Source organism: Lonchura striata, chromosome 6 (genome assembly GCF_046129695.1).
Source record: "Lonchura striata isolate bLonStr1 chromosome 6, bLonStr1.mat, whole genome shotgun sequence".
NCBI classification, from domain to species: Eukaryota; Metazoa; Chordata; class Aves; order Passeriformes; family Estrildidae; genus Lonchura; species Lonchura striata.
This window is the reverse complement of record NC_134608.1, coordinates 55,463,115-55,474,444: the sequence shown is the minus strand read 5'-3', so window position 1 is coordinate 55,474,444 and position 11,330 is coordinate 55,463,115. Positions and strand designations below refer to the sequence as shown.

Here is an 11,330-nt window from a genome sequence, read left to right as displayed (position 1 = left end):
TTTCTTTCTTCTTGTCCTTCTTCCCCTCCTTCACCTCCCTCTTCCTCTGGAAAGATTTTACTCATTCTGTTCTTGGAAATGAAGGTCAGGGCTGAATTCCATTCTTTACCTTGCTAATACTGGAGTTGCCCAAGCCAGAGAGAGGATAGAAATTCTCTGGACAATTGGGATATGTGGGGGCTTGGTCAGGCAATGGCTGTGAAGCTGCTCTTGGATAACACCTCAGGTTTACTCCAGTGCCTGCTCATTGTCATCTTGGGAGAGTTCAGGAGGTCATCTGAAATCCATCTCCTGTCTCCCGTTGTTCTCCCTCTCAGAGCCCTGAGTGTGTTAATGGTTTCTCAGCAGCAGACGAAATGTGCAGGAGAGATAAGAGGGGCACGGGGGTATTATTCAGCAAGGCACTACACGTGTGACTTGTTTTCTCAGGCTATCACTTAGCACTCATGCTGTGACACTGTGCAGGAGTGAGCTTTGCATGGACAGTAACCAAGCAGCACCAGCTTGGGGAGCAGTGGGTACTTCAGTGCCTCTTGCATTTTTGGGTTCATGAGCCAGCTCCTTTGACTGCAGGGTGAATGGACCCTGAAAATGTGGTTCCCCACTCACTCTTCTCCAGTCCTATGTTTAATACCACTTCCAGCTAACCTTCAGAAAAATGCTTGCAGAGGAACAGGAAGAAGCTATTTTGCTAAGATACAAAACGCATTTGATATGCTAAAAGAGTGAAAAACTCTACAAGCAGAAAGTGTTGACATATCTTATCTCAGTTGTCAGAAGTGGCTTGTGAAATCCAGTGAGATGAAATCCATGCTCTACATATGGACAGTACAGGCTTTTCTTGAACTTATTCTAACTTTATGCGGCAGCCTTCATACTCGCAGAAGGTGCCTGCCTTGACAAATGTAAGTAGGTTCTCCCTTGTCTTTTTTTGCTTTGTTATTTCTTTCCTAACACCCTCCCTGTTCTCCTGCTCTGCCTCCTGTCTGACAGCCTGATTTTTGTGTCTTTCAGTACCTGAAATGGTTATAAGCTAACATGGAAAGTGGTATCTTGTAACTCCCATGTTTTGTTATTGTTTCTGACATTTTCCCTTAGAGAGTTGTGGAGTGTCTGAACACAGATCACAATATCCTTTCCAAACAGTATTTAAGGATGGAAAAACAGTCGAGAGGACAGTGACTGTAAGGGAAGTAAAGGAACACAAACTAACAAGAAGGTGTTAGGCATGGAAATGTGAAGCTGAAGTTACACCAGTGCCAGTTAATAGTTTCGGATAGGGTATGCAGATGCTGTCCTGGAGGGCTCTGCTTGCAGGGAGTGCAGGTCCTAATATGCATCAGCAGCTTAATGAAAGAAGATGCAGGAACATTTTTGTAACAAACGGATTGTTAAACCTGGTGCCACTGGTAGAGAGACAGAGAGCTTCTTTCCCTCCATCATTTAATTAAAAATGTTCTGCTTGAATAGTGTCTTCTATATGGGAAGTTTGTTCTCCACAGGCAGTTTGTGCTGTGGGCTGTGAGATGTAAGATATTGGCCCCAGTGCATGTGATAACATTGCATCAACAAGGAGCCTGTTCTCCAGTGTGTGCAGGCAGATCTTTCATTTAGGACAAAGGAAGTGTGGTTTGTGTTAAAGATATAGTTCAACTTTCATAATGAAGCAAGTTGTGAATGATGAATGAAAGCACTTATTGAGCTGAAAGTACACACACCAGATTGAGCAATGTTGATCTTTGTGCAACAATCAGCTGAGTAAGAGAAAGCAGGAACTGAATTTTTGACTGCCTCAGTTTGGCCTTCATTTTGTACTTTTTTTAGCTGCAAATTAACACATCCAATTGTCAGGCAAATGATTGTTGAAATTTTTTGCCTGTTACTTGGTGGTGCAAAAAAGATAGATATGCAAATTGCACATTGAAAGGGTAGGCCAGTCCTCTGACAAGACAAGCAATAAAGTCCAGTTGTATAAATTGTTATGCAATCAACATAGGCAGTTATTAAAATTGTTCATTCAGAGGGATACCATATTCCCTGGCTGATTCTAAGCCATTTATCCTTCCTCTTTCATACCGTCCTCTCTTTATTTTTTGTTATTTTTCCTGCAAAACCAAACACTGCCTTTTTCATGGATTATTCACCAAATACCTTGATTGGAGCTCAAGATAATCATATTTTAATTTGCAAGGAGTGTTTGAAACAGATTTTCAAATGGCATAGCAGCACAAAGGTAATTCACAGAGGCGTGTGTTTAAAGTAAGGGGCTAGTTTATAGGAAAATCCGGAATGTGGGCTGGAACATGTTCCAGAATTCCACCCTCTTGTCCTGGCTACACAAACAATATGACTGAGGCCTGCCAAGAGTTGTCGTGTTTAAATAGAGAGAGAGAAGGAAAGTGGCAAGAATTCCCTCGGCACTGTAATCCCTACAGCCCTGCTACTTAGCACTTTTAAGAGAAAGGCGGATACAGGAAACAAGAATAAGACATAGCACACTCCATCTCTTCTCTCCAATAAACACTGCTTAGAATTCCATCTAATCTGGGAGAAATAAACATTTCTAAGTCTTTTCTCTGAACATTTGATCTCAGTGACTAGAGCAGTTAATTTTCATTTTTTTGTAATGCCTTGCTATTTTTCTAACTGGATGCTTGCAGTGTCAGCTTTGCACATTGCGCTCTCCAAGACATAACTTGAAAATCAAATCCTGGGATTATTACTCAATCAAAATCCTACAAACTTTAGCAGAATATTTGCTTTAGGAAAAACTACAGGTCTTGGCAGTGTAGCTGCTGCTGGGTTAGTAGTTAGAAAGAGTTAAAGAGCATATGACTAAGGTGATGACCATTTCATAGGGAGATCTTAAATTCCTCAGAAGACAATTTGAATTGATGGGCTTTTATAACCACTTGAGACAGAAATGGAAGCATAATGCACTGGCACAAAAATGTCCATCCCACACAGCGACTGGCAGGTATTCCCTGTCTTTTGAGGTAACCAGTTTTTTATTAACTATCTGCCTCATTTCCAATGGAAATTATAATTACGTTTTTATGGTCCACTTTACAAGTTTTTGTCAGTTGATTTGCTGCCCTTTAGTGTTATGAAAACTGTGCTGGGGGATGTAGCTGGAATTGGTTTTATGGGCTGTGGCCGTGCACGGCTGAAGCTTTAGGAGGTTTGACATTTTCCTTTTCATGCTTTCCATGAGAAGCATGCCACTACTGACCTGTTTTCCCACCTATATGGTAGGTTTGCCACCTACTACACCCTTCACAAAACTTTTCATTAACTTTTTCCTTTAATAATGTTAAGGTCCTTTTCAGACAGGGATGTACTGAAGGGTCCGAATAATCATATAGGCTGGAGTTATTAATGAAGAGTCTCTCTTGAGAGTGAGCATAGAACTTCAAAATCATGTGGGGAATGGCAGGATCTTTCTCTGATCTATGTGTGTGTCTTTAGTCCTGCCTGCAGCCTTCAGGTTGTTACTGTCTTTGAAAATGTTCACCTTTCTATGTGTACTGTTTAATGCAAATACAGGAGGCTGAATGTGGAAGCTTTTACCCTAGATTTATTGTTAAAACAGGTACTTTTGCATTTGTTTCACCTATGAAGTGGGAAAACTCATGGTCGGATTCCCAAAAGTGTTTATTAGACTCAAGCAATTAATACTGTAAATTATGAGATACACGGAGTAAAAGGCAACTGGTATGCTCAGCACTGCATAGCTATTAATCTCCAGGCCAGGTTTTTCAAGGAGCTGAGCACTCAGCAGTTGTTGTCAACTTCCAATTCAGCTCCTAAAGGAAATGCCAAAATAATTAAAACTTCTGCTGGAGGCCTAGTGCTTCAGGAAATCCAGTCATTTGATTTGGAAATGCATGTGGGCAGTTGAGTTCTGTTGAGTATCCAGGCCCTGACAGCTATGTTTAAGGCTGGCACATCCTTCTTGGGCAACTGGCATATTAAATATTTTCAAAGGCTGTGCTTTTGCTTTATTCTGGAAACAATGCTTAAAAAACAAGCCTTGAAAGGTATTTCCTCCTCATTTTGCTCTCTGGGAGACCAAAGTCTCTTATTTATGAACTGCACAGGCAATTACAGCCTGCCATTCCCCACCCAATGCTGACCTGGGGGGTAGGAAGTAGTTTGTTCTTTATTCCCAATCAGTCTTTGGTTTCCCTCCTCAGCTATCAAGAAGCAGTTTTTCTGAAACAATATTGCCAACTAGTAACCAAATTGAAACAATTAAAAGGCTTTGTGCATGTATTTTGTAGTAGATTCTTCAGATTGAGTGAAAATCTCCAGAGCCCATTGACAACATTTGGAACTGGTTGATGCCCGTCAGAGTAACTTCTGGCTTTGTCAGTTGATTGTGTCTTAGTCTTTGTCTTAGTCCCTTTTTAAAACCAAAGCACAGAAAAGAGCAGTGTTGTATGTTCACTGTAATAAGTATTTGAAAACTAGTTGCCATTCATAACTTGGTCTCTGTTATGTTTATATACAAATGTAGTTTTAAAGGACCAGATATTTTTTTCTTTCCAGTTTTGCTGATGTAAATGGAGCAATATAGAACTGAAACCACAAATAGGCTGTCACCTGTATTAACTTTGAAATAGTTTGGTTTTGTCTCAGAAAAATGTACATTCCAAATGATCAAACCCTCATATGTTTGTTTGGAAGAACCTAGCCTGTCCTTAGTTGTGAAAGCATGAAGTGCTTTCACAAAAATTATATAAGAGAGTGAACTATGAAAGCTATGACTGATGCTGAGAAAGGAGAACAAGTTCAACTTGTTCTTAAAAACTCCCCTGTTCTTCTGGGATATTAGGACCATTGCTTAACATATGAGAAGACATATAGCAATATACATGCTGCTGTATTAGCTAGATACAATGGAATGAAAGGACCTCCTATCCCTTCTTCCTTGTGATTTCTTGTATTCTGACACATATTTTTTAATTAGAGATTTGTATGGACCAGTATCACTTACCATTCTGCTGGCAAGAGACTCCCTTCCTATATTTAATCTTCCCTAAAACTGCTCAAATTTTTATGTTAGGCATGCCTGCTACATTCGTGTTGATTGCACAGAAAAGGGGCAGCTGCTTTAACAGTTGTCTTTTCTGTTACAGCCTTATCAGAGGAGCTATAAAAATATGGACGTCTCTTCCTGTGTGTATGATTTTATAATCGCGAATAAGCTCCATGCCACGCTAGCTCCTGAGAAATAAATGAATATTGCCACCACAGGGCTCAGCGTTGTCAGGACTGCTGCTGGAGCACACACGGAGAGGGAAATGCATTGGCCGAGGCTCCCTGTCGCATGATGTGTCCTTTAGGTGGTGCCATTGTGTTTTTTTTAAGATGATGCAGGATGCCGGGGAGGAAAGGATGCGGCTCCCAATGAATCCTCCTACCCGGAATGACTCGGAAATATCTGGGAGTGCAGAGCCATCCCCACGCACAGGATGTAATGCTGCTAGAGTAAATATAGAACGGCTGCTGTCAACAATGAGGAGAGCAAGAGCTGAAGGAATGGTAACTTGAAACGTCCTCTTTTTTTTTTTTTTTTTTTTTTTTTGCTTTTAAATGTCAGTCACCAAAAGCGAGAAAGTGCAGGGAAAGGACAATTATTAGGAATGGATATGGACCGTGGAGTTTAAATCTAAACTGCCAGGAGATGCTAAAGCCATCCAAAAAAATGGAAGGGTTTGGATGTGTCAGTTGGGTTCACGTGGCTCCTGGTTGAGGATGAATCATGAAGAATCTCAGAAATATGCGCAGAGAAATGTTTAGGGTGGGTCTCAAAGCAAAGGCAAAATGCAGTTTGTTGCTAAGTGGGCAGGAAATCTTGCCTTATGGGGAAGGACCAGGGAAATTAGGAGTTCAAATCCCTGCTTTCATGGCCCTGGCTGGACAATTACTTAACTGTGCTGCTTTTTTTCTTCTTCTTCTTTATTTTTTTTTTTTTTAATACATATTCTAAACTGTTTGAGTTTGAAGCCATGTTCTTGAACTTAATGCATCAATATATTTTAAATGCTTTGAGAATGCTGAATTGAAGGGATCACATGCGCACAAAAGCATTGCTGTTGTTTACATATTGTTTAGACGGTGTTTTCTTAAAAATCAGGGCACCCTATGTCCTGTGTTTTCTCACTGCATACGGGTCAGAAAAGCACAAAAGTACTGTATGTCTGAAACATTTCCAGCAGCTTCCCTGGACCTGCTTCCAAAGCTCATTGAAATCTTGTTAACAGAGCACTCTACCTCCCCCTGATACCTCACACTGCAAAACAGCTTTGAAGGCCTAGTCTGAATAATGAAAGAAACAAGGGCATCTGGGGTCCATTATTTACCTCATTTCATAAGGCACTTCTACAAAGTCTGCTGCCTGCCTTTTCAGATCCATGACAGAAATAAATACAAAGCCTGGAAAGAGCAAGCAAGTCAGAGTTGTCTGCTACCCTCTCTGCTGCCCCCCTCCCCTTTTCTTCCTGCTTCACAGGATACATTTGTTTCATCTCAGCTACATGGAGTTCTCTTTCTGCCCAAGACACTTGTTCTTCCCCTCTTCCCCCTTCACTGAATGTTTATTGCAAGTAGATCCTTTTTTTTTTTTTTTTTTTTTTTCCTTTTTGTTTGGGAAGACACCTCAAACGTTTCTGGGTTTTGAAGAAGACCGGTGTGAAGCTGCTCAGGGATTTTTATTTTCACTTTTTTCTATTTTCTTTTCAAACTGACAAAGACTTGAATGCTGGAGTTGTGACTGTGGCTGCATTAGGAAAACACATGTGAAATGTCAGTAGAGTGATTCCGATCTCAGTGTGTTAATTCACAGGAGGGCATTTTAAAGTAATGGGGGTAATCTGAAATGTTAATGCATCCCAAAGGCCGAAGCTGCTGCTGAGGGAACAAATTGTGGAAATTTTTGCCAATTCCAGAGTATCTGAGCATTTTTAAGCAGGTTGGCCCAAAGTGTCTCTACATTTCTTGTGAAAATAAATGCTCTGCAAAACTGGCTTTCCAGTGAAAACCTTTTGGAATGCTCAGTCAACACCAGAGCACTTTCCCCAGGCACTTAGCACCCCTAGTATAGGTGAGGTATCTGGGTGGCTACACCATCACAGAGCAACTGTAACATGCAAGCGATTAATTTTGCACATTTTTTTCTATGATTTGTTCTCTGACCAGATGATAATTTATACCAATTAGTTAGTGGCCAGTTGGTAGCTGTCTGTTTGGCTATTTGCACCTGTGGCTTCTATCCACAAATTTTCAGGTGTTTATTGAGAGAGTGGCAATTATTTCTGAGCAAAGCCCTGCCCTTGTTAAAGTCCTTTATAAGAATGATCCAGCCCCGCAGATTCCTAAAGCCCCATAGATTCTTAAATATTTTTTTTTAAATCTACCCAGGTGTGACATTGCCTTTATATATTGCTTCTACTTTGATTTAGCTAAGCTGATGGCTCCAAATTGAGTTAATTTCTTACAAAATGAGTGTCTACAATCCATCTGCAATGGACTTTCCTCTTACACAGTTCAAAAAAGCAATAGCGTCATTATGTGTCAAAAAAGGGGTAGAATGGGATGAAAAAAGTAGGAGACCTTTGGATAAGTAGTTATTTATGGAGCTCCTAAAAATAATTCTAATAATAATTTATTTGTCCTAAGTGTGGATTCGGGTCAGTGTATATCCTAAATTTTAAGGCTGCTGTAGCATCTGCTGTTTATTTACAGCCATCCAAACCATTTTCAAAATGAGGCAGGGCTTCTGTTTCAATCTCCCTGTCTATTGTTCAAGGAGTAAATGATCTTGTGTTCTTTAGGTTGGGATCAACTTTACTGGACTTTATGTGTCTGAAACATCACCCAGAATCAACCTCTGAGGTGCAGAGGTTGCTGCTGATCTCTTTTAAGTGCACAAGGTGCTTCCTGGTTATATTTATAAAATTAATAGGTGAATTTTTCTCCTTTCAGAGAAAATGATAGATATCAGTCTTCACCAGCATGTGTTTCATGGGCAGTTACCAGCCTGTGATCATATGCATATCATCTAAATAAGAGGCAGAAAAATCTCCCAGAAGCTGCATGAGTACCATTTATCTTTCTACCATAATGATCTTAGGTTTAGCCAGCACAGGATATTTAACCTCTGCTGAATCATTGTTGCATGTGCCATTCCTTTTTATTTTTAATTATTTTTTTTCTTAGGTTTAGAGAGAATGTTTTGCCACTACAGTAACTGCCAGACAAAATAATGAGCAGTCAAAAATAATGAGCAAAAAAGAAGGGCAACCTGAAAAATGATGGTTTAATTCAACCATGGCATCTCTTGGCTGGCCCTGAATTCCTGCACAAAAATTTGGCTGTTTTCAGCAACCTGCTCCCTTCCAGTCACTGATTCTTTAAAACAATAAGCCCCAAACAGATCCCCCAAAAATATAATGCCTTCTTCCACACTGCACACTATTCTGTTGCTTAGTTTTCTTGCACAGATGAGTGGAATGTTTATTGAATACCCGATTTAATCAAAAGCTTTTGGTTGTACCTTTGCTACTATTTTGGAGGTGTCGTGTGAAGGCCCTTCATGCCAGGAAGTGTGAGGTGGGTTTGGGACACTGTTAGCCCATTTCTTGCAACAGAATTTAGAAGGTTGCCACAGATTGCAGAGCCAAAAAATGAGCACTTACAAGTCAGTGAGGTTGGCTTGTGCAGGGACTATATTATCCCATGCTCTGAATGCAGCCTCCTCTCATATTTGTAAGTAAATCAATTCTATTTTCCCCACACTTCTTGTTGAGTAAGGAAGGTACATGACAACCAGTGAGCAATTGTAGGAAAATCTTGTGGAGATGCCAGGTAACCTCAGCTTGGTCAGAACCCCACAGACAGTCAAATCCAGAAGATGGTTGCAGTTTAGCTGTAATTATATGCTTCTTGCTAGTCTGACTTTTCTCCACACCTCCCTTGGTGCAGCAGTTGTTCGTTAGGCTGAATTGGTGTGGAGGTGGTGAGCACTTTTGCTGCTATGTGCTTTGCAGACGTCATTACCTGCTAGCTGCAGTTGCTAGACTTTGAAACCAGTGGGGTAAGCAGCTCTGAGGGGAGCTCAGGGTGTGTGGAATCCTGCTGTCTCACTGACCTGGAGCTAGGTGTACATGTGCTGCAATCTGTATTTGTTTGGATTTCTCTGTAGCTCACAGCCTTGCACTTCCTTGTGTGGTTTCTCTTACATTCTTTTTATGCATTTCACCTTTCTCATTGGATTTCAATATGGTACTTGCTTCTTTCCTCATATTTGCTACCATCCTTCAGGTCTGCTGCTCTTTTGTTTCTTTCTTTCTTGTCTATTCATTTTAAATACACCTGGTAGTTTTTACAGTTCAAGCCTGCTTTTCACGGAAAAAAAGATTATTGGTCTAGTGAGGGTTGTACAGATCTCAGGTATGTCAGTAATTAATTCTGAGTAACCATGTGGTGTAAAATGAACAAAGAACAGGAACAGCCCTGAAGTCTGATAGCAGCTGTCTGTCTTGCTTTGGGGGGCTCAGGTAGGAACAGCAATATTATCAATTTCTATGGTCAGGGAACAGTATGAAGAACTCATTTTGTCTAAATCCCTGCTTTGGGAATTAACCTTCCCTGTTGTGTAGCTAAATTGTTCAATCTATTAGTCTTAATTTTCTTCCCTGTAAAATGGAGGTAATACTTATTGTCTATGTTTCTCATGGCATGTTATAAGCACTAATCAGTGCTTGGGAATGAAAAGATGTTGCTTAAACACCCCAGGGACCAAGAGAGGAAACAATGAAAGTGGCTAGATTTGTCCCCAAACTGATAGCTGCAGCACATTTCCCTTCATGGTTTTCTGTGTACTTTCGTCCTGGGAGACGCTTGACCTGCCAGCTTGCTTACAAATCTTGATGCACCCCAGTACAGGTGGATGGATGAAGGGTGGGGAGAACTGGGGAACAATTCTGTGTTGTGGGCAGAGGAAGAAAGGAAGAGCTGTCATCTGTCAGATTAAGAACACACAGAGCGGTTTGAACAGTTGCACATTCTCTTCCTTTCGCAGTGCATTGATTTGGTCCTGCTATGGTGATATGTGTTAAAAACCCCACAATTTTACTGGAGCTATTTTTGCACGTTCTCTTGTCCTTCTCCTCCATGGTATGTCTGCCCCTTTTGCTTTTATCTCAGCCTTCTGCATCTTTCCTAACCACATGCACATTACCCACATTATAGTTTCCCTACCCTTTTGCCCACATTCCTATTCTTCTTCCTCCTTGCAATATTTTCCTCTTTTAAGGTACAGGTTTATCTTGTGACCTGAATCATCCCATATTTCCTCACGCCTCCATCTCCCATTTTCCTTGCAGAGTTATGTGGTATGATGCATTTGTCATGCACCCCTAATCTGCTGTTTGTCCAGTGGTTCAGGCTTGCCACGACAGCATCTGATTATTGCAGACTTTGAGATATTGGATGCAGGATTAGCTAGGTAGCTGAACGACTAATGAACCAGGCTCACCACCACATCTTGTTAAGTCTGAGTTTATCAAATCCATAAGGGGCTTGTTCAAATTCACCATTGTGGATCATTTTTTCCTTCCTTTACAAAGCCCCCACCCTCTCTGCTTGTTGCAAAAATATTTATTACTTGGTCATATCCTACCTGGTCTCCTATATCTTCTTGGTCTGCTTTAATGGCCAGTTTAATCATCATGCCTCTCTCCCCTTTGAATTATTGTGATTTTTTGCTCATCTTTAGCATGGAAAGACCTACAATATCTTGCTTTAGCTCTGATAATATCTAGTTCTTTTGCAAATCATCTCAGGCCTATTTCTTTGCTTTTCCATCTGCTGTGGTCTCCCTCTTTGCACCTCCTAATATCTGTCATAGCTCAGAGCTGCCTTGTTCCTTCTCTGCATAATTTCTCATTTTCTCAGGATTGCTTCTCAATTTCCCCCTCCCCACCACCCCATTTCATTACTCACATGTAACCTCCACAAGCTTCTTTCTCAGAATTCCTGTGGCATGATCTGCCTTTTATTCCTGCAATAAACTCTTGCTCATGTAAGTGGTTCTAGTAAATGTCATCCCCATGGACTGCAAAATACTGATGCAAAGAGCTGATTTTGCAATATGTGTGCATATATAAAGTGACTGTGTACATTGTTGGCAGGTCCTGGCCCGTATAATATTGTTAAATTCATGGGCCTAAGCATGGCCTAGTCCCTGCCTGTCAGCCACAATTCCTGTGAGGATTTAGTAGGGTTTTGAACTCATCATATGTGAAAGTGCCCTTTAGTTCCAA

General features: G+C 40.8%; 1 long non-coding RNA gene across 1 annotated transcript in view; it reads left to right on the top strand.

Moving 5' to 3' along the window:
• The first annotated feature begins 5,387 nt into the window (after positions 1 to 5,387).
• Positions 5,388 to 11,330, top strand: part of LOC110469629 (uncharacterized) — a 64,970-nt gene continuing 59,027 nt past the window's right edge. Inside the window, exon 1 of the long non-coding RNA XR_013340206.1 lies at positions 5,388 to 5,547. This is a non-coding gene — a long non-coding RNA (uncharacterized LOC110469629). The remainder of the gene's footprint in view (positions 5,548 to 11,330) is intronic.